The 26559-nt window shown below is 39.9% G+C and overlaps 1 pseudogene; it reads right to left on the bottom strand.

Moving 5' to 3' along the window:
* Window positions 1–2590: 2590 nt before the first annotated feature.
* LOC147432334 (uncharacterized) lies at window positions 2591–4220 on the bottom strand (annotated as a pseudogene).
* Between the last annotated feature and the right edge of the window lie 22339 nt (window positions 4221–26559).

The raw sequence follows: 26559 nt of genomic DNA, 5'->3' as shown, positions 1-26559 counted from the left end.
GTAAAATTCAATGGAAATTGCAATGCCTGTGGGAGGTATGGTCATCAACATAAGGATTGCATAGTATTTAAGCACATGATGGCCAATAGACCAACCTTAGCATGGACAAACACACCTCGAGTGCCTGCATTGATGTCAGCCCCACCTCCTGAACAAACGACACATGGTCCCTAGGGCCCAAAATGTTGTTCAAACAACACCCTTACCACCTCCAGTGCTAGGACTGCAACCACCACATCGGAGAATCACTTCTATGAATCAAGTGGGTTGTGATTCATCTATTGCTTGTTTGGAAGGATGTGAGTAAGATATAGACCCTAATATTTCCTATGGGATTGATGCGCATGAAGAAAGTCCACAATACTACATGGAGGACTATTGGGGACAAGTCAAACCTGTCTATCTATCAAGTAGCTTCTCTTTCTACGAGAGGCCAAAATATCAATTACATTGTCAAGAGACCACCTCTTCAATGCTATGAGTGTGGAGGTGCACATCGTGTAGCCGAGTGTCCTATTAGGCTACACAAGAACACCACAGTAATGCAAACCAATCAAGCGAGCACGTTTACAATGCCGAAACTCATGTGTAATTAATGTGGAATAGATCATTTGATTTCCCAATGTCCAAATAACCCAAATGCACCAAAGATCACACCATTAAACTTGATTGAGGTTATCGAGGAGCCATCACAAAGTACACCTGTGGTACCAGTAAATGTACTCGCACAATTGATGCTCCAAAAACAAAATTATATTCTTGAAGAAAGAGACACGACATCGATTGCTCAATCTCAAAAGAAGCAAAAAACACGTAGGAAGAGATCGCAAAAAGCATCGAAGTCAGACCCCAATTCAAAGACCAACATAGGGACTCGTGACAACCTCGTATATATGAACGACACTGAAGAGGATTCTAATTCAGGTGAAACCATGGAGACCAAAACAACCTCTAGGAAAGAAACCAACAAGGAAGATCTTCATGAGCCACAATGGCCAGGATCCAAGAAGAAGATAGGAACTTATCCAAACCCTACCAAGGAGATCAAGTGGGTCAAGCAATTAAGGAGTTTGGTAGAAGATACCCAAACGGATCTAGAGCCAACACCTAGAAGATCTAGATTACAGACACAGTGTTTCTTACTACGCAAAAAGAATCTCCAGAAGTCCATAGACCCCTAGCCATACCTAGTGTCATCCAAGAACAAAGTGACTTAAAGTCATGAGAAAGTGGGCGTACTCCCTTCTTGTTGGAAATAATGTTTACAAAGGGACTACCTGACCCTATTGAATAAATGGTGATCCCATCTTCCCCACATCAAGGGATTGAAGCCCAAAAGGTGCCGTTAAATATTGAAAAATTGATGGATTTCATGGCTTCACAAGTTAGAACCACCATCATGTCCAAACTATATGGAGACCCTGATCTATTCTTAGCGCTTAGAGATTTCCTCAATGCAGAACTGAAGGTCGGGCTACCACAATTTGCACAGATGGATGGAACTAGGGAGATGCCAATAGAGGAGGAACACTAAGATCCACAACCCGACCTAGATGAGAACCTTGTTGTAGAAATATTTGTTAACAAGTTGGGACAATACTTTGAGGGTGATGAATCCAATGCAACCATACCAGCCTTGATGGTGGTGCTGGGGTTATTATTGTGACTAAAAATTGTTGGGAAACTATGGGAAGACCTCACCTTGGGACCACAACCATCGTAGTAAAGATGGCCAATGGGTCTATTGTTAAACTTTTTGGGATGCTAGAAGATCTCAAGATCAAGGTCTTTGGACATAAAATAAGAAGTACCTTCATTGTTACAAAAATTTCCAAGCACACTATGGCATCTGAGATGATCTTAGGACATCCTTTCCTGAGGGAAGCAAAAATGGTGCATGACTAGTCTAAATGCCATGTCTACTTGCAGTTCCAAGATTTTGTCATTCAAGTGGATCTTGTAACTGGTTGAGCACATCCTCTAGGAAACATGTTTATAATTGATCATAGGTCTGACACCATAGTTCACTCGATTCCATTGTAGTATTGTTACACATGTAAAGCAGACACTGATGTTGGGGAAGATTCTCCTTATATGGATGTACTACCCTGCATTGTATTTATTCGACTGAATAAATCATCATTATTCACGTACTATCATAAAATACATGGAGTTTTTGAATAATTTATAAACTATCGATCGATAGTTTATCGTATCGATCGATTTAATATCGATCGATACGATTATATTAAAAAACGCACGTCGTTGCTCGATACATTTTCGATCGATTTTGATTTTGTAGCTTTCTAGTTGTCATAGAGCTCACACTCTCTACCTCATACTCTTGAGACGCATTGTATTCTCTCTATGTTTATGGCAATGAATTTGTTCTGGAGTTGCTAATTGATGACTTTGTTAAGAGTCAAGCAATGTCTTTTTATTTGATTTCCAAGAAATGCCCTCAATACTTATGTTTATGATAATTCTCTTCAATACTTTATTTTGTTGCTACTAAATCAAAAAAGTGAGATATATAACTCAATAGGGAGCTAGAATGAGAAAAAGTAAGATACACTATCATGAAAGATGTTTACATTTCACCATCTATCATCACACGCACCAGGTCATCAACCTCTTCATTTTTTGAACATTCTGTAGCCACTTCCCACTCCATCTCATCATCGCTACATCTCTGTTCCAACACAGTTTCATGAGTTTGAAGCACTCCGAAGTGTACTTCGGTCGCACATGTGACTATCTTTGTGGGTGCATGAAGGAGACGCATGTTACAAAAGACGTATACAAGGTCTGGGGCATGAGAAGGACTTAAGCGATTTCTACGCTTTCAGTGCACAGTCATAAGAAGACCAATTGCGCTCACAACTACCACTAGATGCCGCAATCAAAAGCACCCTGGTCGCAACGTGTTGTAACTCGACTATGTCTCCTCCATATTCTTTCCACCATACTGGGCCTGAAATATTTTTTACGCTATTAAGAACCCAAGTATCTCCGAAAGTTCCTTCCCTATTGGCATAATCCACCCTCTACTGGAATGCATCCATGCCATCGTCGCCTGGCAACAACTACGAGCAGACTTTTCTAAAGTCTCTCATCACCTCTTAATTTGTTGGAGGCTTTTCCGTTCATCTGGAACTTTGGATCCAAGAGAAATGCGACACCATGAAATGGTGTGTGCATTTGAGCCCATCGTTTTTCCACAAGATGCATGATTTGTGATCTCTCTCTTGCACTCTAGTGGTTGTATTCTTTGGTTTGATGCAACACCTCAGACATGATCCAATAAACCTTACCAATGACAAACTTATCTATGTTGACAACCCTTAGTAGTTCCACATAGGGCTTAGTAACCCCAACAAGTTTGTCAATGTTCCGCCAAAAGAGAGGAGATTGCACCAAGGACACACATTTTTGAGCTGCTTCGCAATGGCTCGGATACTTGCTGAGCCAAGCCTCCCAACGGCGATCTGCAACAATTTCTGTAAGAGCTGCTTGCACTTCATTGAGATTATTCAAAACATAGTATGATGTAGCAAATCCTGTGGCACAGAAGATTTGAAGTGCTTTTTTTGGAGACTTGGAGCGAAATATAGGATATGTAAACTGATGTTCCCGTATAAATTAGACTATGTGATTGGCGTCAATAAGAACCTGTTTTATGAATGATAATATTCCCATATCGTTTAGAAGTAAATTAAGGGTGTGAGTTGCCCATCCAATCCATGTAATTTTTGAGTACTTTTCCATAATGGCTAAATCGCTCCTTTGTAGTTTGAAGCATTAGCTGCCACATTCTTCAGTCCACCCAATCGAGCAATAGCTTGCTCATATAACTTTGTCAAGTAGAGAGATGTCTTCTCTTTCAATGAGGTATCAATGACCTCCAGAAACATTGCACCTTTGGGACAAATTACCATGACATTAATCAATGGTTTTTTTTTACAGCTGGTCCATCCGTGTAGAGCTATGGTACAGCCAAACGGTGGAACAAATTCAAGCACTGTTTGCGTGAGAATCACTTCTGTATTGCTCTTGACTTTGTCAACATACTCTGTTCGCATTTTATTATAATCAAGATAGATGAATCCTTTTTTTGCAGTTGACATTAGGGCATCTTTGAAAATAGGATTTCTTATGACATTACATGAGATTCCACAATCCATGAAGGCTTGTGTCCACTTTAGATGCAATTCGAGCATGTCCTCTTGAGTGAATGTTGCCTATAGAGTCCCAAGCGTACTGACTCTGCTGAATGTCCCGGGATTAGCATCTATCCCTCCCATGGCACCATTTGGAAAAGTGTAAGGACTTTGAGGTGTCCGGGTTGTTCCCATTGAAGGTCCGTGGTTAGCTCTCATGTCTTCTTGATCCACACTTGCTTCTTCTATGTTGACAGATGATGTACTTGTCATGCCCTTCTGTCTCTTAGGAAGAAGTCCTGCATGTTTGCATTTCTTTACATACCCTGCAAAATACCCATATGTCATTAGGTGGTGCTCCACATTCTTTCACATTGGGACTAGTGCCGAATAAATGTTCTTTGATGCGAGTTGTGTTGCCGTGCCACTTATGCCTACAATGTTTACATTCCAAAAACAAAACTGTTTTGCCTCTCTCTTTTTCCTCCACATACAACCACTCTTTTCCTCGCACCGTACTTTTTGACTTCAAAAAAATATATCCTACAATCAATAGATACACTATGATTATAGTTTTTCACCATAATAGCGCAATGAGAAAGATAAAAGGTTATAGATATGATTTCCTGAATTAAAATGATGAATGAATAGTGTTAAGATAATATTTTAGGGAAGATCACAAATGGATATATCATTCTTGGCTACTAGGTGGTAAAGAGCGTTTTCTCAAGACAACCTAGATGAGCGATGGAGTCATCTCACATTCCACTATCTATGTCTCTTGGAGGTAGGAGGCCGTAATGCTCAAACACAACCAATCAACCCTAAAACAATTGAGGTCTCTAATTTCTATATCAACACTGAGGTAAGAGCATGAGCTCGATAACATCCATGTGACTCCCATGTACTATGCATCACTAATATTCACTAGGAGGTAAGAGCTTTTGCTCGATCACAACCTAGTGAATACTATAGGTATTCCACCATATTCACTCAGAGCTAAGAGCATAAGATTGATAACAACCAAGTGAATCCTACTTCATACCTTAAACCTCACTTGGAAGCAAGAGAATCATCTCATAACAACCAAGAGGCACTAAGTGGACCTATTCAATGTCTATATGGCGGTAAGAACATTTGTTCATGACAACCAAAAGACCCTACATGTATGTGTATATGTTCCAGAATGTATGAACTAACATCATTATTTGTGCACATATTATAGCTATGATAGATTTTAACAATCAAATATCACTTTGAGTATCTATTCTAAAACAAATAGAGCTAAGATTATAGCTTCTAATGTTTAGAATTATACATTGGCACTATAGCTAGAAAAATAGCCTCTAATGCATACAATTATTTATTTATCTATTCTTAAACAAGTAGAGCTAAAGTATAGTCTCCATTGCTTAGAATTATTTATTTAATCTTATCAATAGAGTTAAAATAAAACTTCTATTGTTAAGAATTATTAGTGATTCAAATCTATATCATTACTTTATTTTTAATGTATAAACATTAAAAATCATATTTTCTTGAAAAATCAATGATTTTTTAAGCTGACAACTCAATCTTTCTATGGCGGAGGTAGCTAACAACTTGATCTTTCTATGGTGGAGGTAGCCTAACACTTTGGTGAAGGGAATTGTAGCTAAAACACGCAAATTTGAGCTTTATATACTGCTACTATGTCGATCAAAAATATATAGTTCGATTTATATTATGGATCAAAAGCCTATTGATCGATTAAATATCGATCGATATGTAAGCAATAAAACGTTTTTTTGCAAAAAGTTGACGTGGTAGCGAATAGTACACATGAATAAATCTTTATAACGTTGTCGAGAAATTTGCGGTCTTGCTAGGAAAGCACCGGGCTTATGGCTGTGAGAGTTTGTGAGAGAACTCAACAAAAACTATATGAAGGAGTTAAACCATAGATGCCATGAAGACTAGGGTTTGGAAAGAAGTGCAATCAAAGAAGACTCACTCTTTCTCTCTTGCACTCACACACACAAAGAAAGAACGCAAAAGAGAATGTGAAAACAATACGAAGATGAAAACACCAAGGCTATGGTCATATCGTATCATGGGTAATATGAAAGGGTTAATGGATGAGTTAATGGCATTCAATCTTGGCTGACCAAATAGGCTACGAATTGTTCTTTGGAATTGTAGTTTTGTGCTTACCATATTATATATATTTTGTCTAGTGATTGGGATTAATTGTGTGTACAAATCCTCTTGGTTCATAGCAAGATAACTACGCTTACATCAAAAGAAAAATTATAGTCTATGAGAGGTAGTATGATGGGATCCGGTGATAGAAGTATTTCATTGAGCCTTTCAGAGCCGAACAGAAACACTATACGTTGTTGAAAGTGTATTTTACGGCTAATCTATACGTTAATTCTAATAGATCGTACAGAGTGAAAGTGATAGAAATGATCATCATGTGGGTTATTCATCTAGGATAGTATGTGAGAAATGTAGATATGAGAGAAGTGAAGAGATGATAAGTTTCCCTCCCAAGCCCTATTCTTGCCCGTAGGCAATAAGGATACTGCGGGGAGAGATGTACCTGTAGCAAGAGAACCTAGAGAGGATGAATTACTACGAATGAGAGAGATAGGTTTGGTTAAGGAGATGAGATTAGATACATATATATGTATATGTTGGATTAGAGATGAAAATGAAAACAACAAGAAATCAAGAAAACATCAATGTAGAACACATCTTACTTGAAACCCTTCGGCACCATTATTGATGGGAGAGAGAAGAAGAGTGGATAATTCCACTTTGATTGATACACCAAGTGCAAGACCTTCTTTGATTAGAGTTGATCTTCCAAGGTTAGCTTGTTGCAAGAATGGCTAGTCTCCCTCTAGGAAAAAGTGTAGGCTTGGGCTTATGTTAATGGCTAAGTACAATTAGGCGTTACTACTCACTCCCTCATGAATTCCTCTCATCAATGGCTTAAATGATTGAGTTCCTTCCAAGGAAGAAGAGGTCCCCTTTTATAGGTGAAGGGCACCCCCAAGGGTTTACACAAGAAGAGAGGAGCCAGTGTCAACAGGAATAGGAAAAGTTGGAAATGAGCTGCCCCTGCATGATGTGGGCAGACTAGGGTCCAGTATTTTGATCATATCTCCTCAACCGTGGCTCCAAATTAAAAAGTAAAAATATGGGCAAAAATTTCAGCTCATTAGCTACTATTTTCATTTTAAAATAGTTTTCCAATTCGGATTGGAACCTTGTGTAAAAAATTCATCAAAATAGGGTCCATTTATGGCAGCAAAAGTCTTCATGTGGTCTCCTTAGCCTAGACTTTCATTTAATTCCAAAGGACACCTCATGCCATATGAAAGCATGACATTGCTCCTTGACAAAGTTTTGTAATCATGCTTGCAATAATGCATTAAAATAAGTGTATCTTTGAAATCATGCCACCTAGTGTCCCACTAGGATTTGATTCTCTACTAGTAGCTATTTAAAAAGAAATATAAGAAAAGTATAAAAAATACATAGAATATATATATATTGGATTTTACCCTAGATATAGGATCTAGCTAGGGTGTGAGATGATAATGAAATAGTAGAAATAAAGAATCAATGCTTTTTGCCCCAAGTTAAAGAGGCGGAGTTATTGATGCTTTTCCTATAGTATTTTTTGATGGTAAAGTAAGGATATGTTACCCTTGAGAAAAATAATAGGATGAGATAGAAGGCTTATTATTGTACTTAAATATGCATATGTACACTATAGGAAATATAATTATGTATTTAAAAAAATACAAGATAGATCTTGTAGCATGCGTTCCCACTATGTACGTGTCACAGCACGACATCCACCCCCTCTAAACCTGCACATCCTCCGGTATGTGCCACATCGTCTCTTTGTAAGATTAGACCTCTTGTACATCTTCCTTGTCTTCTTGTTCACTGGATGATTCTAGAGCTTCATGTTCACTTTGATCTTCACTTGTGTTTTTCTCTTCTTCCTCATCCATATCTTCTAGATCATTGTCTCCTCTTCTCTTAAACATTTTAATCCTTTTTCCTGCAATGGGAATCTTTACTTTTGTACCATCTACTTCAGACAAGGTGTAAGTAGCATTTTCATGCACATGCTTTACAACATATGGTCCAAACCATCTTTTTGAGAACTTACGCATGACTGTGTGCTGGTTATCAAGGCTACTATCATACACTAAAACCCAGTCACCTTTGTCAATTTCTTTGCTCCTGAGTCGATGTCGCTTATCAAAATAGTCCTTGTTTTTCAACTTGCATTTTTGAGTCGTTCTTTTGCAGCTTCAATGTCTCCAGGTCTTCTCTCTAGCTGCCTTATACGCAGTGCAAGGAGATCTTCCCTACTAAGCCCCTCTTGCCAAGGTAGTACATTCCATGTGGGAATTGTATCCTCAATCGGCATCACTGGCTTTTGACCATGCATTAGCTCCGTAGGCATGTAGCCAGTTACTGAGCTATGTGTTGTACGATCAGCCCATAAAGCATATGGTAACAATTTTGGCCAATCACCAACTCTTCCTTTGCAAGCCTTGGCCAAAGCTTTGATGATAGGAGGATGCCCTCTTTCACTCTTTCCATTGCCTTCAGGGTTGTAAGCTGTAGTAAGAGAAAGCTTGATCCCTAATCTAGAAAAGAACTCCCTTTCTTCTTCGGCATCCAGTTCACCTTGATCTGCAGTGATTTTTCCCACACAACCATAACGACAAATCACCTCATCAAGAAGGAATTTGCACACAGCTTCTGTGGTCTTAGCTCTTAATGCTCTTCCTTCAACCTGGTTAGTTAGGTCCTCTCACGCAAGAACCAAGTATCTCATCTTCCAGAGTCCTAAAGGCATCGTGACTAGATCCACAACCCATTTATAGTGCATGGCTAGTGGATATGTAGAGTGCAATCCATCACGATGTCGAACATTTGAATACATTTGACAAGTTACACATGACTCTACAAACTGAGATACATCTTTATACATACCCTTCCACCAATATTTTTCTTTCAACTTGGAGAAGGTTGCCCACACACCCCTGTGTCCAGTCCATAGACTCTCATGAAACTCTTGCATGAGATTTACTTGAGTCTCTTTTTTACATATAACCCGTTGTGGTGTAGAACCCTTTTGTTTAGGATGTTTCCACAAGTAACCATCCCTTAAAAAGTACCCATATGCTTTCCTGCGTATCCTCTTGAATTCTTGTTCAGACCAATCATCTTGTTTTGTTAGAGTACTCAAGTACCTTCCAATAGAAAGCCAATCACCTTCATAAAGATCTTTCAAGAACAATTCAAGTGAATTAGTCATGCAGACATTGTTACCTTTGACATGAGAGATAGAATAGAATTTTGTGCCTACATCATCTCCCTCATCAATCATTTGTGACTCATCTTCATACCTTGCCCTTGATAGCATATCTGCCACTGTATTGTCTTTACCTGCAATGTGCTTAAACTCGGGATTTAAGGACTTAGTGTAGGCAATCCACCGCAACATAGCAATGTTTGGTGTTGAGCAGCTTGTAATCATCCCAAGAAGTGGTAGACAATCTGTTTCTACAACCACACATGCACCAATTAGGTACTCTTTCCCACTTTTCAAGGCTGTAACCATACCCCATAACTCTCTCTTTATCTGTGGATAGTTTCTTTGGCGAGCACTTAGTACCTTTGCTCCAAATCTTACCACATACTTGTGTCCGTCTTTGTCATCTTGCCCTATTGCCCATCCAATCCATGTAGGACTGGTGTCTACTGTCACAATTACTGGCCTTTGACACTCATAGTCTACCTTTCTCAAAGTTGTTGCTGACTGGAGCAACTCCTTTAGCTTTTTCATGGATTTTACATGTGCTTCTGTCTATTTAAACTTCTGATTCTTTCTATGCAGCTGATAAAGAGGATCAGCTACATGTCCATAATGTGGAATCCAAATAACATAGAAGACACATGCTCCCAGAAACCTTCTAACCTCAGTGATGCTAGTGTACGTTTCTTTAATTCTTTGGATGGAATCTACCTTTGTTGGACAAGGTTTCCTACCATATGGCCCGCACATGTGCCCCACAATGAGCATTTCTTTGAAACCAAACATAGACTTTTTCCCTGACAATGTAAGATTCACTTCTTCCAACCTAGACAAAATTTTATCACAATCATTTATGTGATTTACCACAAACCTGCGCCATCCCTTGAGATCCAAAGCTTCATCTTTGTCACTTTCTTCACATCCTTTGATAGGCAAATCATCAATGAAAGGCATTCTGATTTGAGGAATAAAGTCACGTAAGACCTTATTCATCCCATTCATCATATGTGCAACCGAGTTGGTTGCTCCCTATGGCAAGGTACACATCCTTAGCAAACCCAAAGGTGTCCTCATGGTTGTCAAGTTGAAATTGATCATACCCTGAGTAGAGATCCCCCATTGAGTAGATTGCCCTCCCTGCAAACGCCTCTGCAAATTCATCCACAATTGGACATGTACCTACATTTCTAATTGTTACCTTGTTCACTGGTTGCATATCTTGGATGAAGCGTAGAGAACCATTATTGTTTGGAACTGTGAACCACCTGTTTGAGTATGGAGCACAAGAAGGCTCCAAGATTCCCATTTTGATTTTCTCATTCAGTAGCTCTACTAACTTTGGCAAATGAGCCTTTGGAACCAGAATAGGCCGCAGATTCCAAGGTACATGAGGTATTGTGAAAATTACCATAGGAGCTACAATATAAGGATCAACACATCCTATCTCATGTGGCTCAAATGAAAAAGCCTTACCATGCTTTGAAAGCATTTCTTTGAAGCACTTTGTCTCCTCCTGTGTTAGAAACTCCTCGCAACCAATCTGCAACTCTTGAAAAGACTCCTTTGTGAAGGTATGCCCGATCTTTTTAGGATTTCGCAAACTTGGTTGTAAAGAAGCCTATTCAATCTTTTCCCTGTTGTTGGGTGGTCAGGGTGAAGCTACTAGTTTCACCTTCTTTGCTACACTCTTGTATTTAGTTTCAACATGGACTTCTGGGCCAACTGTTTGGCTTTCTTTAAAGGCTTCTATTACTTGATACATTTCCATAGAACAAACTTCCACAACTTCATTTTCAAGATGCAAACTAAACCTCATTATAGCATCAAGCTCACCCATAGTATTTACAAAAGAAACTTGCTCAAACAAACCCAAAACATTTTCAGTAGGCTTTAGCAACCCACTCTTTTTCATGCCTATTTGTACATTATGCACATATTGCCTCTCATATCTCTTCAAATCTTCAAGTTTTGTAAAACATACTGATTCATTCCTTGTTACCAAGGAGCTCATCAAGAAAGTTTCACCTATTTTTGGATCAAGCGAGACCCTTTTTCTTTCTGTACCACTGCAATCCCGCTTTACAATGGTACTTGGCCAAAACCCATCATTTCTCTATGATCATGAAACTCTTTGCTTATCTTTGGTAGAGGATGTTCTCTGAGGTTGTCACGATTTCTTTCATGGTTTACACAGACTGTGAGAAATTGGACAGCTCGTTTACCATCTTTGCTACGTATTCTAGCATATGTTGAACCATCGTCCATTACCTTTGTTTCCATTCGAACTCCCACAATGTAGGGTTGTCCAAGGATGAGATGATATGAAGATGTATCCTGTACAAAGAAGTTTTGGTCAATCTTTACATCACCTATTGTTACCTTCACACCTGGACATGCTGCATACAATTCAATGGATGAATTGTTTGCCACTTTTACCATCCAGCCATGATCTGTGTCCATCGGCCACTTGCACTTGTTGTAGAGACTCTTTGACATTATGTTTATTTCTGAACCATGGTCAATCAAGGCAACAAATGGCTCTTCAAGATCACCTACCTTGACCAAAGTTTCTGTAGTAGACCTTGCCCAATGACTTAGTGAATAGTAACTCCTAGGAATATCTTCAACTTCTTCATCATCATTTGAGAAATACACTTGCTTCACTCTCCCACTAGATTGGTAGCATCCTACCACAGCTCCATCATTCTCCTTATTTTGCAATTGCATCCCTTGTGTCTTTGAGGTTTCCCCTTCAACCTGTGGATGAGAAACTTCAGCAAGGGTTTGCCTCTTTCTCTTGATGATGTCAATGATCTCCTCATGGAATTCACGCTTTGCAATGCCAAGAACTTCTCCCAGAGTAAACTCAATCTTGCTATTCAAGATCCTTTCCTCCAAGACTTTCTTTAAATCTCTAGCAACCTCAATATCAGATTGTAGTTTATAAGTTGGGCCTTTTGTCTTACCTTTCGTTGGCTCTTTCTTCTTTCCTGTTGTAGACTCCTCCATGAGTACTTCAGATGGAGATTCTCCTTGTGTTGAGGGTGTTTGAGAAGGCATTGAGTCGCTTCTTCCCCCACTTCTAGAAGCTCTTTTTGATGGTCCTTCATCAGCATTCTCACGTCTGCGCTTCTCTTCTACAATTGCCTCATTTTGTTGGCATTTTGTAATGTAGGCATGCACTGACAATGAGTCCACTGGATCATTCCATCCTGTTTCTAGACGTATGCAATCACTTGCTTCATGTAGAATCTCTTTTGTAAGCTTTCCCTTTTTAGCTAATTGCATGACATTTGGCCAAATTTGACCATGATGGTCACTCACCTCTTCATCACAAAAATGTTCAATTTTTACTCCATAAGTAGCTGCCTCAACTGAAGAGGTGGCATGCTTGGTTGCTATATCTTCAACTAAGGTTTGCATTCCCCCCTTCCCAAAGTTAGTTCTCAAGGGTATACCTGTCTCTCTTAAGTGGATTTTACCATCCTTAAAAAAGACAACATCTTTTGACAAAGCATCACTAAAATCATCACAATCCCTTCTTACATGGTCTGTACTATCACACCAAATACATCTATTAACAAACCCTTCTTTGGGTTGTTGTCTTTGCCTAGGAAGTGGCCCTGATGGTTGGCCTTTTTCTTCAAGCTTTGCAAACTTCACCTTCAAGTCACGCATTCCCTTCACAAGCTCATCTAGCGTGCGTGGACTCATCAAACTTAGCAGCAATAAAAGTAGGCTTTACCATTTTGTCAGAAGTTGAGGTGGAAGGACCTGTAGTGTTTACTACCATCTTGTCCCTTCTTCTTTGTCATTTGGCAGCAGTGAGACAGCACCTTCAATCAACCTCATTCCAGTCGATCTTTAGTCCTTGCTCAGCATCTTTATCTTCAAGAAGAAGCTCCAAATTTTCTTGAAACTCTTTACCTGCAGCTTGTAAGAAAATATCTGTCTTCTCTGCATCTAGTGTGGCCCTTTCTGTCCTAGTGAGTTGTGCATAGCGCCGCTCAAATTCCCTAAGTAGCTCTGTTATTGATAGTCCTTGCTTTGGCTTGACTACCCATTCTAAGAATGTCCTTTTGGTCACTCTCTCCGAGTCCTCCATGAAATATTCCTCCTTTAAAGCTACTTTGAGTTCTTCCCAATTTCTCCCATGCCCATCTTTAATTGCCCTAACATGCTCCCTAATTTCTGGAGAAACAACTAGCTCAAAGCTTTGAATCATCTCACATTCTGACACGCGATGCAACTCCATCTCCTTCACATACTCGCGTAAGTACTTGGTTACATCTTTTCCATTGAATTGATCCATTCTGTTGACGACCGCTTGTATGGCTTTCGTTGCTGAAATCTCCCTTCTTTCAGTAGCATGTTGTTGTTGCATGAACATTGCAAATGCTTGAAACATTTGCATTGTTGCTGGGTCAAAATGCATACCCTATTGCTCAACATGATCACCCATGGTTACCCACAAACTCTCACCCTAGCAGATTCGCGTCGGGTTCACCAAAAATATGTCGAGAAATTTGCGGTCTTGCCAGGAAAGCACCGGGCTTATGGCTGTGAGAGTTTGTGAGAGAACTCAACAAAAACTATATGAAGGAGTTAAACCATAGATGCCATGAAGACTAGGGTTTGGAAAGAAGTGCAATCAAAGAAGACTCACTCTTTCTCTCTAGCACTCACACACACAAAGAAAGAACGCAAAAGAGAATGTGAAAACAATACGAAGATGAAAACATCAAGGCTATGGTCATATCGTATCATGGGTAATATGAAAGGGTTAATGGATGAGTTAATGGCATTCAATCTTGGCTGACCAAATAGGCTACGAATTGTTCTTTGGAATTGTAGTTTTGTGCTTACCATAATATATATTTTTTGTCTAGTGATTGGGATTAATTGTGTGTACAAATCCTCTTGGTTCATAGCATGATAACTAAGCTTACATCAAAATAAAAATTATAGTCTATGAGAGGAAGTATGATGGGATCCGGTGATAGAAGTATTTCATTGAGCCTTTCAGGGCCGAACAAAAACACTATACGTTGTTGAAAGTGTATTTTACGGCTAATCCATACGTTAATTCTAATAGATCGTACAGAGTGAAAGTGATAGAAATGATCATCATGTGGGTTATTCATCTAGGATAGTATGTGAGAAATGTAGATATGAGAGAAGTGAAGAGATGAGAAGTTTCCCTCCCAAACCCTATTCTTGCCCGTAGGCAATAAGGATACTGCGGGGAGAGATGTACCTGTAGCAAGAGAACCTAGAGAGGATGAATTACTACGAATGAGAGAGATAGGTTTGGTTAAGGAGATGAGATTAGATACATATATATGTATATGTTGGATTAGAGATGAAAATGAAAACAACAAGAAATCAAGAAAACATCAATGTAGAACACATCTTACTTGAAACCCTTCGGCACCATTATTGATGGGAGAGAGAAGAAGAGTGGATAATTCCACTTTGATTGATACACCAAGTGCAAAACCTTCTTTGATTAGAGTTGATCTTCCAAGGTTAGCTTGTTGCAAGAATGGCTAGTCTCCCTCTAGTAAAAAGTGTAGGCTTGGGCTTATGTTAATGGCTAAGTACAATTAGGCGTTACTACTCACTCCCTCATGAATTCCTCTCATCAATGGCTTAAATGATTGAGTTCCTTCCAAGGAAGAAGAGGTCCCCTTTTATAGGTGAAGGGCACCCCCAAGGGTTTACACAAGAAGAGAGGAGCCAGTGTGAACAGGAATTGGAAAAGTTGGAAATGAGCTGCCCCTGCATGATGTGGGCAGACTAGGGTCCAGTATTTTGATCATATCTCCTCAATCGTGGCTCCAAATAAAAAAGTAAAAATATGGGCAAAAACTTCAGCTCATAAGCTACGATTTTCATTTTAAAATCGTTTTCCAATTCGGATTGGAACCTTGTGTAAACAATTCATCAAAATAGGGTCCATTTATGGCAGCAAAAGTCTTCATGTAGTCTCCTTAGCCTAGACTTTCATTTAATTCCAAAGGACACCTCATGCCATATGAAAGCATGACATTGCTCCTTGACAAAGTTTTGTAATCATTCTTGCAATAATGCATTAAAATAAGTGTATCTTTGAAATCATGCCACCTAGTGTCCCACTAGGATTTGATTCTCTACTAGTAGCTATTTAAAAAGAAATATAAGAAAAGTATAAAAAATACATAGAATATATATATATTGGATTTTACCCTAGATATAGGATATAGCTAGGGTGTGAGATGATAATGAAATAGTAGAAATAAAGAATCAATGCTTTTTGCCCCAAGTTAAAGAGGCAGAGCTATTGATGCTTTTCCCATAGTATTTTCTGATGGTAAAGTAAGGATATGTTACCCTTGAGAAAAATAATAGGATGAGATAGAAGGCTTATTATTGTACTTAAATATGCAGATGTACACTATACGAAATATAATTATGTATCTAAAAAAACACAAGATAGATCTTGTAGCATGCGTTCCCACTATGTACGTGTCACAGCACGACAACGTATTAAAATCAACCATTATTCATGAATAAAAGGAATGTCAAATAACGAATCATGCAACCCAGGAACTAATGAGGCGGTCGGGGGTGGGCAACAAGAAGAGCAACCTCTAGACACCCTTCAAGGCTCCCGTGCTGCTCGATGGGGCTGGGGCGCAACACAACACAAACCAAAAAAACAAACCCACAGCCAAATCCCAACTACACAAGGGGCACCACCTAGTTTAAGAGCGAACTAGGACGCAAAAGAGGAGAATCGTTAGAGCAACCCACAAACAAGCAAGGAATTTACACTAACCCTAATACCAATGGAACACTCTCACACACTAAAACACGAGAGAGAGAGAGAGAGAGAGAGAGAGAGAGAGAGAGAGAGAGAGAGAGAGAGAGAGAGAGAGAGAGAGAGAGAGAGAGAGAGAGAGACAGAGAGAGAGAGAGAGAGAGAGAGAGAGAGAGAGAGAGAGAGAGAGAGAGAGAGATGGTGTACAACTTAGCTTCAACTTTATATTTTGCACAAAAAGGAACTTAGATCTTGCGGAATCAAGTGACAAGATTTGGTTATAGCATCACTAGCACATTGTCTTAGGGTTATGGGAGCCCTCTCACCATCCACCCTCTTACAATGGTAGCCAAACAATAGCCAATGAATCACAAGCAACAAAACAACAACCTTCAATGAAACAAATCACCTTATGAAGCTGAATGAGTTTAACAAGCCAAATTGGAGGAGAAGCGTGAGCCTTTGGACATGAATTGCACCCAAAACTAACAATTCATTGATGTTGGGGTAGATACAACAATGGTAGGAAGAATATCTTCTACTCGCACTCACTCAAACTAGCTCAAGCTTTTCTATGCACCAAAGTGATGGTGTATAGAAAGCTTACTCTCTCTTTACAACCAAGATAGAACTGGCGTGTGCTACGCTCAATCTAGTGTGCAATGGTATAGTGATCTCTTTTACAAGGAGAAATGGGTTCTATTTATAGGTTTTAGAAGCCTTGATTAGGATTAAGCCTAATCAATTTTATTAGGAAAGATCAAGGATTATGAATTTTTATGAATTTCAAATGAGAATGGGGTCTCTCTTTTCTCTTGAGTCACATGGATGTGGGCTCAAGTAAGAGAATTATTGATGTGGTGAAAGGAGAGAAACTTCCATGGGAGTGAGTGAATTTGTTTTACTTGTGCAGTTGCCTACTCCATATGTTGATAGTGTGGGTGCATTTTTACAAGAGAAGTTAGTTGTTAGTGGTAATAATCACTAGAATTGTTAGTGATACATTTACAATGGGTAGGATGAGTTGATTTGATGAAGGAAGAGGGGTGAATTAAAAGAGATCATTGAGATGGTGAATCTTTGAGGAAGCTTGAACTCACCCTTGTGTAGATTGTGGAAAAAATGACCGCTGGTCTTCTTCTTCTTCTTCGCTTCTTTACGCCGCCACCACGGTTGACCACCACGATGAAAAGAGGATTTGTTGATGAAAAATCCTCAATTTGCAAAAGTTATCATGGTTAAGATGCTGAATTTTAGATATTATTAGGAGTGGTAAATGAAATTGTAACATAGAAGCAATAGAGAGAGACATGGAGAGGGTGTATGTATGTAGAGGTTCATAAAAGAACTATAGGGATGAGAGAGAAGGGTAATGGTGAAGAGGGTGGGAGAAGCCATGTAAATTGCAGGTTTGAGTGAGGGAAGGAGAGGGAGGGATGTGTAAGAGTGAGTAGGTGTGTGGAAGGGTGAGAGAAGACTAAAAGCTACTTGTGAGAAAAGCGGGCAGACTGAGGTCCACTCAAAAAATCATAGCTCACCGCTGGTAGCTCCAAAAATCATGAAAACATTTGAGGTGATTATTCAGAGCGTGGTCTACATTTTCTCTTTTGACCACCGCTCCAAATTCGGAGTGGAGATAGGTGCCAAAATTCTCACCAAAAAGCCTATTTTTATGCCTGCAAAAGTCTTTTAGTGGCCCCCTCCTTTGTTGAATTTGTACAATGCATCCAAGAGTGAGCCCCTCCTTTGTCATATTATAATACAAAGCATCCAAGTTGCCCTTGACCCATGCATGGAGGAGGATTATTGGTGAATAAAGAAATATATACATGGTGGGACTAGTGTATGGACTATTCATGGACTTTAGCTCAATGAGCACATGGTGTTAGAATAATGAGTAAAAATAATAATAAAAATATGGAGGAGTTATGGATATGGAAAGATATTGGAATCATATGATATGGTCCCTCCTTGAATTATTTTGGGTGAAAGAGGAAAAGGTATGCAAGTAAATAATATAATAAACGTAACCAATGAGTAGAAATCAATTTTTTGTTTTCACGAGGGTGAGGGTGAAAATGTGGGAGTGATTTGTATAAAGGAAAAATATGAGATTAGAGTATGTACATATTGGCAAAAAATATAATTATGATGTAAGAGGATGAAAGAAGGTGTACATAGGTTTAATAAAACACACACCTAAGTAGAAATATTGAAATAAAATACCAAAATAATTATAAAAATTCCCTATATTTAGGCCATATATACAATGAAATATTTACACACAAAGAGGCCATAATGTACTTTTATTTTTTTGGCTCAACTAGCCCAGTGACTAGCTAGCTGAGGGTTTTTAAGAAGATATGGGAAAAGCCCCCTAACTCACACATGCCTATGTACAGTGAAATGGTAGGGATAGCCATAGCATTTGGGTGAATTTGGTAGGGTGGATTAACTTACTATGGAATTTATGGAGAGCCGAAAAACAGCTATCATTCGCCCTTCCCCAGGATGATGGTATATTCATGTACCATCATAGAGCATCTTTTCCAAAGAGAGTGCTTCAGAGTCCTTGACGAGATATGAGACAGCGGCCTTTGGATAGATCTTTGGTAGATCCTTTGGTAGAAGGTGACTCAAATAGGGCTTCAAGCGATACCTGTTTACCTTCCTGGAGCGCTCTTTACCATTCAAGTCCATAAGCTGATAGTAACTAGAATTGAAAGCCTTCTTGACTATGTATGGCCCTTGCCATCTAGTTTCAAACTTGGCATCAAAATGATTTTCAAGTCGATTGTCATACCTTAGTACAAGCTCTCCTTCCTTGATGCCTTTGTCCTTCAGTTTCTTGTCGTGCGTTTCTTTCGCTTGTGTGGCTTTCCTCTTGTAGCACTCATATGCTGCTTCTCTTTTCCACTCAAGCTCCACGAACGTAAGAAGTCCATCCATCCATACATCTTGATCATCTTGTGCTTCTTTGCCATGAAGTCGCATTGTTGGAATGTTGAGCTCGATAGGCTGCAAAGCCTCTTGACCATAGACCAAGTGAAATGGTGTGAACTCTGTGGCTTCCCTATATGTGGTTCGATATGCCCACAAGGCACCATCCAAGAAGTCATCCCATAATTTTTTCTTGTTTTGCACCATCTTTCTAATGATTCCTACAATGACACCATTAGCCTTTTCCACCAAACCATTTGACTGTGGGTAGTATGGTGTGCTATGATGATGTAGAATGTGAAGCTCTTCACAAACTTCTGTGAGCAAGCCCTTCCTAAACCCTGGACCATTATCAGAAACAATCTCCAAAGGTGTGCCGAATCTGCAACAAATGTGATTGTACACAAACTTGCTAATTGTCCTCTCATTCACTCTTGCCACACTTTGAGCTTCCACCCACCTAGTCATATAGTCTACAGCCACTAGAATGTAGAGTTTACCATTTTTTGTCCTAGACAGAGGACCCATAGCAGCAATGCCCCACTTTTCAAAGGGTCCATTTGCAAGAACTATTTTCCTCAGGCCATGCACCAACCTTCTATTTCCATTTATCTGACAATTGTGACAGCTTTTACACCAATGTTGAACATCCACATGCAAGCTTGGCCAAACATACCCCGCAAGCAAAATCTTCTTCACAGTTGATTCTTGGGCAAAATGACCACCACATGCCTCTTCATGCAAACCTTTTAGAATGGCTGGAATTTCCTCGATAGTTGGTACTCTTCTGCACATTTGATCCTTCCCTCTTTGATAGAGGGAGCCTTCTAGGAAGAGATAGAAACTTTCCTTCTTCATGAGTCTCCTCTTCTGAGCCTTCGTGAAGTCTTGTGGAAACTCACCCTCCAAAATGTCGCCAATAATGGGAGCCAATGACTCCAATCCCTGGTATCTCAATTGCTTGACAGCTGCTGCCACCATGATGACCTGCACTTCTCTCTCAACACATGTAGCTGCTTGCTGTGCAAGTAAATCGGCATCTTCATTTTGTTTCCTCGGAATATGATATAGTTGCACTTCTTCAAACTGATTAAACATCCTACGAATGGCATGAACTTTTGTCCTTAAGCTTTCATTCTTGCATGCCTAAAATCTGTTTAACAATGAGAAGTGCATCTCCCTTTACCATGAGACGTTTTATCCCTTGGCCAATGCACATCTTCAAACCATGAAGTAGTGTGTCGTATTCTGATTCATTCTTGCTAGTTGAACCTGGTAGATTGACCTTCTCTTTCATGACCACCTCTCCACTTGGGTTGAGCAACACTAGCCCTCCCCCTGCTTTCCCTGTGGCTCGTCGAAAAGCTCCATCAAAGAACAAGGTAAAAGCATTGGGAATACTTTTTGGTGGTGACAATGGTAGGGTCTTTACTTGAGGCACCTTAATTTCCTTCTCATGTACCCTATAAGTGAGAATCCTTGCCAATTGTGCACGCACACTATCTTCTACCTTGAAAGAGTATTGGAACTCTTGCAACTCCATAATCCACTTTGAGATCCTAGTACTAAGATTCATTTGAGATGACACCCAAGGGAACAAATTTTGTGCAGTGAGAATTACAAAAGTTTTTGGTAGCAGGTAGGATCTAAACTTTCTCACCGCAAACATGAGAGAAAGCATCATGAGTTCTGATTCTGTGTAGTCTCTCTCCAAAGCATTCATGACCCTACTAGCAAAGTAGATGGGTCGCATCCTTGTACTGTGGGGATCTTGTTGTAGCAACACAGCACCAATTGTTTCCCTTCCAACACCAGAGCTAACAAAGAATGTGTACTCCCAACAAGGAGGCATGAGTGTTGGAAGCTCTGACAAAATGACTTTAATGTTACAAAAATACCCTTCAAGCTCATCAGACCATGCAAATTCTACTTGTTGTGTCAACTTTTGCAAAGGATGAAGCAACTCCGAGGCTAAGTGAATGAAGCGTGACATATAATTCACCTTCTGAATGAAAGAGATGACCTCCTTAAGACTCTTCGGTGATGGGAGCTCAATAAGAGCCTTTGCCTTTGAAGGATCCACCTCAATGCCTTTATAGGAAACCTTGTGACCGAGCAAGATCATTTCATCCTCACCTATGTGGCACTTGTCGGGGTTGAGTTGACCTCCCATGTCGTAGAGCTTCTTTAAACCTTCTTCTACCCTTTGTAGATGCAATGATTTTGAGCTATAAATACAGAAATCATCAATGAACACCCTAATTGACTTTCCAAAGAATGCTTGAAACACCATGTTCATGAAACGTTGGAATGTTGCAAGAGCATTTGTCAGACCAAATGGCATGACTCTAAAAGCATAACAACCCCAAGGAGTGATAAAGGTTGTTTTCAATTGATCTTCCAATGCGATACCTATTTGAAAGTTGCCTGAGTAGCCATCACACACAGTGTACTTCTCATGACTAGCTACCTCATTTAGTATCTCATCCTGAAATGGGAGGGGAAAGTGATCTCTTTTTGTTGCCTCATTGAGTGGAAGGTAATCCACACACACCCTCCACTTTCCGTTTTTCTTAGGAGTGACAACAACGGGAGAGACCCACTCTGAATTCTCCACTGGATAAATGAAACCTGCTGCTAGAAGCTTTCTTACCTCCTTGAGTAAACCCTGCTCCTTGATTACTCCTAGCCTTCAAGGCTTCTGAGCGTTAGGTGTGGCCTCTGGCTTCAACTCAATTTTGTGTTGAACAGCATTTACTCCACGCACATCGGTGTAGTCTTTAGCAAAAAGCCTAGGAAATTTCCTTAGCACACATTTGAACTCCTCTCTTTCATCCTTTGTAAGTGTTGTAGATAGCATACCTTCTAGCATTCTTTCATCTTCCACTTTTTGGTTCTCTTGGGAACCTACCTCCTCCAAACCTTGACAAGAGGTCTCTTGGTTGGTTGGCTTAAACCTTACCCCCATGACTTCGGTGGAAGACTCCTCTTCAGTAATGCTGCCGCTACTTTCTTCTTCTGAAGTGTTATCGGTCCAACCTTCTTCCGTCTCACTTTGCTCCTCTTGGCGTTGCTCCTTCATGTCAAAGACAACCTTCTTATGATTGTCGTTCCTGCAAATTAGCTTTCCACTCTCCCAATCCTGCAAAGCTTGCATTTTCATTAGCCATGGTCTCCCTAGGATAAATGGGTAACCATTTCCTTTGGTAGACATGACATAGAAATCTACTGCCTTCTTAATGCCAAAGGCCTCCACAAAAACATTTTTACAAATGCCTACGCACCTAGCCTTGCTATTGTTTGCCATCTTGACCTTAATTTCAGGTGTCTCATGGATGTGCATGCCTAGTTTTTGCATGAGTCCCTCTTTCATGATGCAAATTTTTGCACCCCCATCCACTAGACCTTTCCTAACCAATCAACTTTTATGTAACAATCTAGCACAGGTGTAATGTCCTCATTCATTTCAGCTTGTGCAATTTTTACAACAGGCATACTCTCTTTTACCTTTCTCCTAGTGCTAACTGCCCTTGTTAAATCCCTCCTAACTTGTGGACATAATGCAAGAAATTGAGGCCATGAGATATCAGGACACTTACCTCTCATGTCTTCCAACAGATTGTATGGAGCCATTCCATGTCCAAGAGGAAAGTCTTGGAGGTTGATATGACGTCGAGTCCTCTTAGCTTCCTTGGTCTCCTTTGCCTTCTTTTCTCGTCCATGGTCACTTTGTGATGTAACTCCTTCTTTCTCCTTACCTTTCCCTCGGCCACGCTTAATGCCACTTGCTTCCATGTCAACCTCTCTTGAATTTGTCACCTCTACCACATGCACGTTTGGGTCTGGCAAAGGTGGAACTCCTTCCACTCCTTGTGGAGGTGGTCTTGCTCCATTTGTCCTTTGTATAAGCCGTGGTTGCTGACTAGTTCCTTCACCTGCATTCATCACTAGGTAATTCAAGTTAGGTCTCCCTGGCTCCCCACGGGGCCAAGGACAATTATACATCCCATGTCCAGACTCACCACAATTCCAACATTGCAAGACTCTCCTAGGTCATGGGTCTCGCTCTTCAGACTTCTTTGCTTGTCCCTTTGAACCTACAGCTTGTGCAAGGTGAATTGACAAGCTACTTAAAGATTCATTTAACTTCTCAATCACTTCCGCCATTACCTCAGGAAGCTCCTTAGATGTTGATGCTTGTGACTTACCTTTGGGTCTAAGACATTCTATTGGAACCTCCCCCCTTAAGCACTTGAGTTTCCTATATTTCTTAGAAGCCCTAGTTTCAGCTGCATCAAAGGTAGCAGGTGCACCCGCCTCAACTTTTACCTTAAGGTCAGGAAAGAGTCCGGCTATGAACCTCTCCTTCTTTAGAAATTATGCACCATCACCAGGGTTAGCAACATTTCGTATCCATAGAGCCCAAAGACGTAGGAACTCTTGCTTGTACAAGTAGTAGTCATCTATGTCTTTTTGCTTATGAGAAACAATGTCTTGCCATAATTTCTGAGTGTTTTGGGGATCGAAGAAGTATTTCTTGAAACGATTCAAAACTTCCGTGTAATTCCCTTTAACTTCCTCAGGAAAAGAGTCAAACCAAGTGCTAGCATCTTTCCTAAGGACCACCTCAAACATTTCTACACGTTCTTGATCAGTTACTATCCTCTTGATACGGCAAGACATCTTGAAATTCGCTAGAAATAATTCTGCATCCTCTCCAGGCTCTCCAAAGAAAAGAGGATATCCAGACATTTGGTGTTGGCTCTCCATTGAATTGATTTCAAAGTGACGCGTTTTTGTTTTTTCTTTCTTTAAAAGATTTACACAATAATATTTTCTAAATTGCAATCTTTTCTACAACAAAATAAAAATATTCACATCAAATGACCTATGATAATCAATAAGAGGTAGAATGACAGGGTTTGGTGATGCGAGAATTTCTCCTACTCTTTGGGCACCAAACATGAATACCATACGTTGTTGAAAATGGATTTTTCTACTAATTGCAATGTTTACTCTAATGTGTGGAGTGAAATGAAAGGGAAAAACCTGTATTCCTGGGCCATTATCCATGGTCTATGCATGACCTAATTCTTAAAACAAAACAAAAATATAGACGTCCAAACTAAGGTCGTACCTAATGAGAGGCAAAATAAAAGGATTTACTGATGCGTTAATCTCTACCAACCTAAGAGGACCTAAAATTCTACGAATTACTCGCTGAAATTGCAACTTAGTACTAACAATTATGTGTACCTTTTGCCTTGCAATGGGAATGAAGGGATCATACAAATTCTCGTGATTCATGCAAGCTACTTGATTATGCTAAAGGTTGAGCCTTCACAAAACATACACAAGCATGTCCTCAATGGGGGCACCAAAATTGAGGCGGTCCGGGGCGGGCAACAAGAAGAGCAACCTCTAGACACCCTTCAAGGCTCCCGTACTGCTCGATGGGGCTGGGGCGCAACACAACACAAACCAAAACAACAAACCCACAGCCAAATCCCAACTACACAAGGGGCACCACCTAGTTTAAGAGCGAACTAGGACGCAAAAGAGGAGAATCGTTAGAGCAACCCACAAACAAGCAAGGAATTTACACTAACCTAACACCAATGGAACACTCTCACACACTAAAACACGAGAGAGAGAGAGAGAGAGAGAGAGAGAGAGAGAGAGAGAGAGAGAGAGAGAGAGAGAGATGGTGTACAACTTAGCTTCAACTTTATATTTTGCACAAAAAGGAACTTAGATCTTGCGGAATCAAGTGACAAGATTTGGTTATAGCATCACTAGCACATTGTCTTAGGGTTATGGGAGCCCTCTCACCATCCACCCTCTTACAATGGTAGCCAAACAATAGCCAATGAATCACAAGCAACAAAACAACAACCTTCAATGAAACAAGTCACCTTATGAAGCTGAATGAGTTTGCCAAGCCAAATTGGAGGAGAAGCGTGAGCCTTTGGACATGAATTGCACCCAAAACTAACAATTCATTGATGTTGGGGTAGATACAACAATGGTAGGAAGAATATCTTCTACTCGCACTCACTCAAACTAGCTCAAGCTTTTCTATGCACCAAAGTGATGGTGTATAGAAATCTTACTCTCTCTTTACAACCAAGATAGAACTGGCGTGTGCTACGCTCAATCTAGTGTGCAATGGTATAGTGATCTCTTTTACAAGGAGGAATGGGTTCTATTTATAGGTTTTAGAAGCCTTGATTAGGATTAAGCCTAATCAATTTTATTAGGAAAGATCAAGGATTATGAATTTTTATGAATTTCAAATGAGAATGGAGTCTCTCTTTTCTCTTGAGTCACATGGATGTGGGCTCAAGTAAGAGAATTATTGATGTGGTGAAAGGAGAGAAACTTCCATGGGAGTGAGTGAATTTGTTTTACTTGTGCGGTTGCCTACTCCATATGTTGATAGTGTGGGTGCATTTTTACAAGAGAAGTTAGTTGTTAGTGGTAATAATCACTAGAATTGTTAGTGATACATTTACAATGGGTAGGATGATTTGATTTGATGAAGGAAGAGGGGTGAATTAAAAGAGAATCATTGAGATGGTGAAGCTTTGAAGAAGCTTGAACTCACCCTTGTGTAGATTGTGGAAAAAATGGCCGCTGGTCTTCTTCTTCGTCTTGGCTTCTTTACGCCGCCGCTACGGTTGACCACCACGATGAAAAGAGGATTTGTTGATGAAAAATACTCAATTTGCAGAAGTTATCATGATTAAGATTTTGAATTTTAGATATTTTTAGGAGAGGTAAATGAAATTGTAACATAGAAGTAATAGAGAGAGACATGGAGAGGGTGTATGTATGTAGAGGTTCATAAAAGAACTATAGGGATGAGAGAGAAGGGTAATGGTGAAGAGGGTGGGAGAAGCCATGGAAATTTCAGGTTTGAGTGAGGGAAGGAGAGGGAGGGATGTGTAAGAGTGAGTAGGTGTGTGGAAGGGTGAGAGAAGACTAAAAGCTACTTGTGAGAAAAGTGGGCAGACTGTGGTCCACTCAAAAAATCATAGCTCACCTCTGGTAGCTCCAAAAATCATGAAAAAATTTGAGGTGATTATTCAGAGCGTGGGCTACATTTTCTCTTCTGACCACTACTCCAAATTCGGAGTGGAGATAGGTGCCAAAATTCTCACCAAAAAGCCTGTTTTTATGCCTGCAAAAGTCTTTTAGTGGCCCCCTCCTTTGTTGAATTTGTACAATGCATCCAAGAGTGAGCCCCTCCTTTGTCATATTATAATACAAAGCATCCAAGTTTCCTTTGACCCATGCATGGAGGAGGATTATTGGTGAAT

Source organism: Adiantum capillus-veneris, chromosome 20 (assembly GCF_014529385.1).
Source record: "Adiantum capillus-veneris isolate H3 chromosome 20, ASM1452938v2, whole genome shotgun sequence".
NCBI classification, from domain to species: domain Eukaryota; kingdom Viridiplantae; phylum Streptophyta; class Polypodiopsida; order Polypodiales; family Pteridaceae; genus Adiantum; species Adiantum capillus-veneris.
The sequence above is the reverse complement of the archived record's forward strand: the minus strand, read 5'-3'. Positions and strand labels throughout refer to the sequence as shown.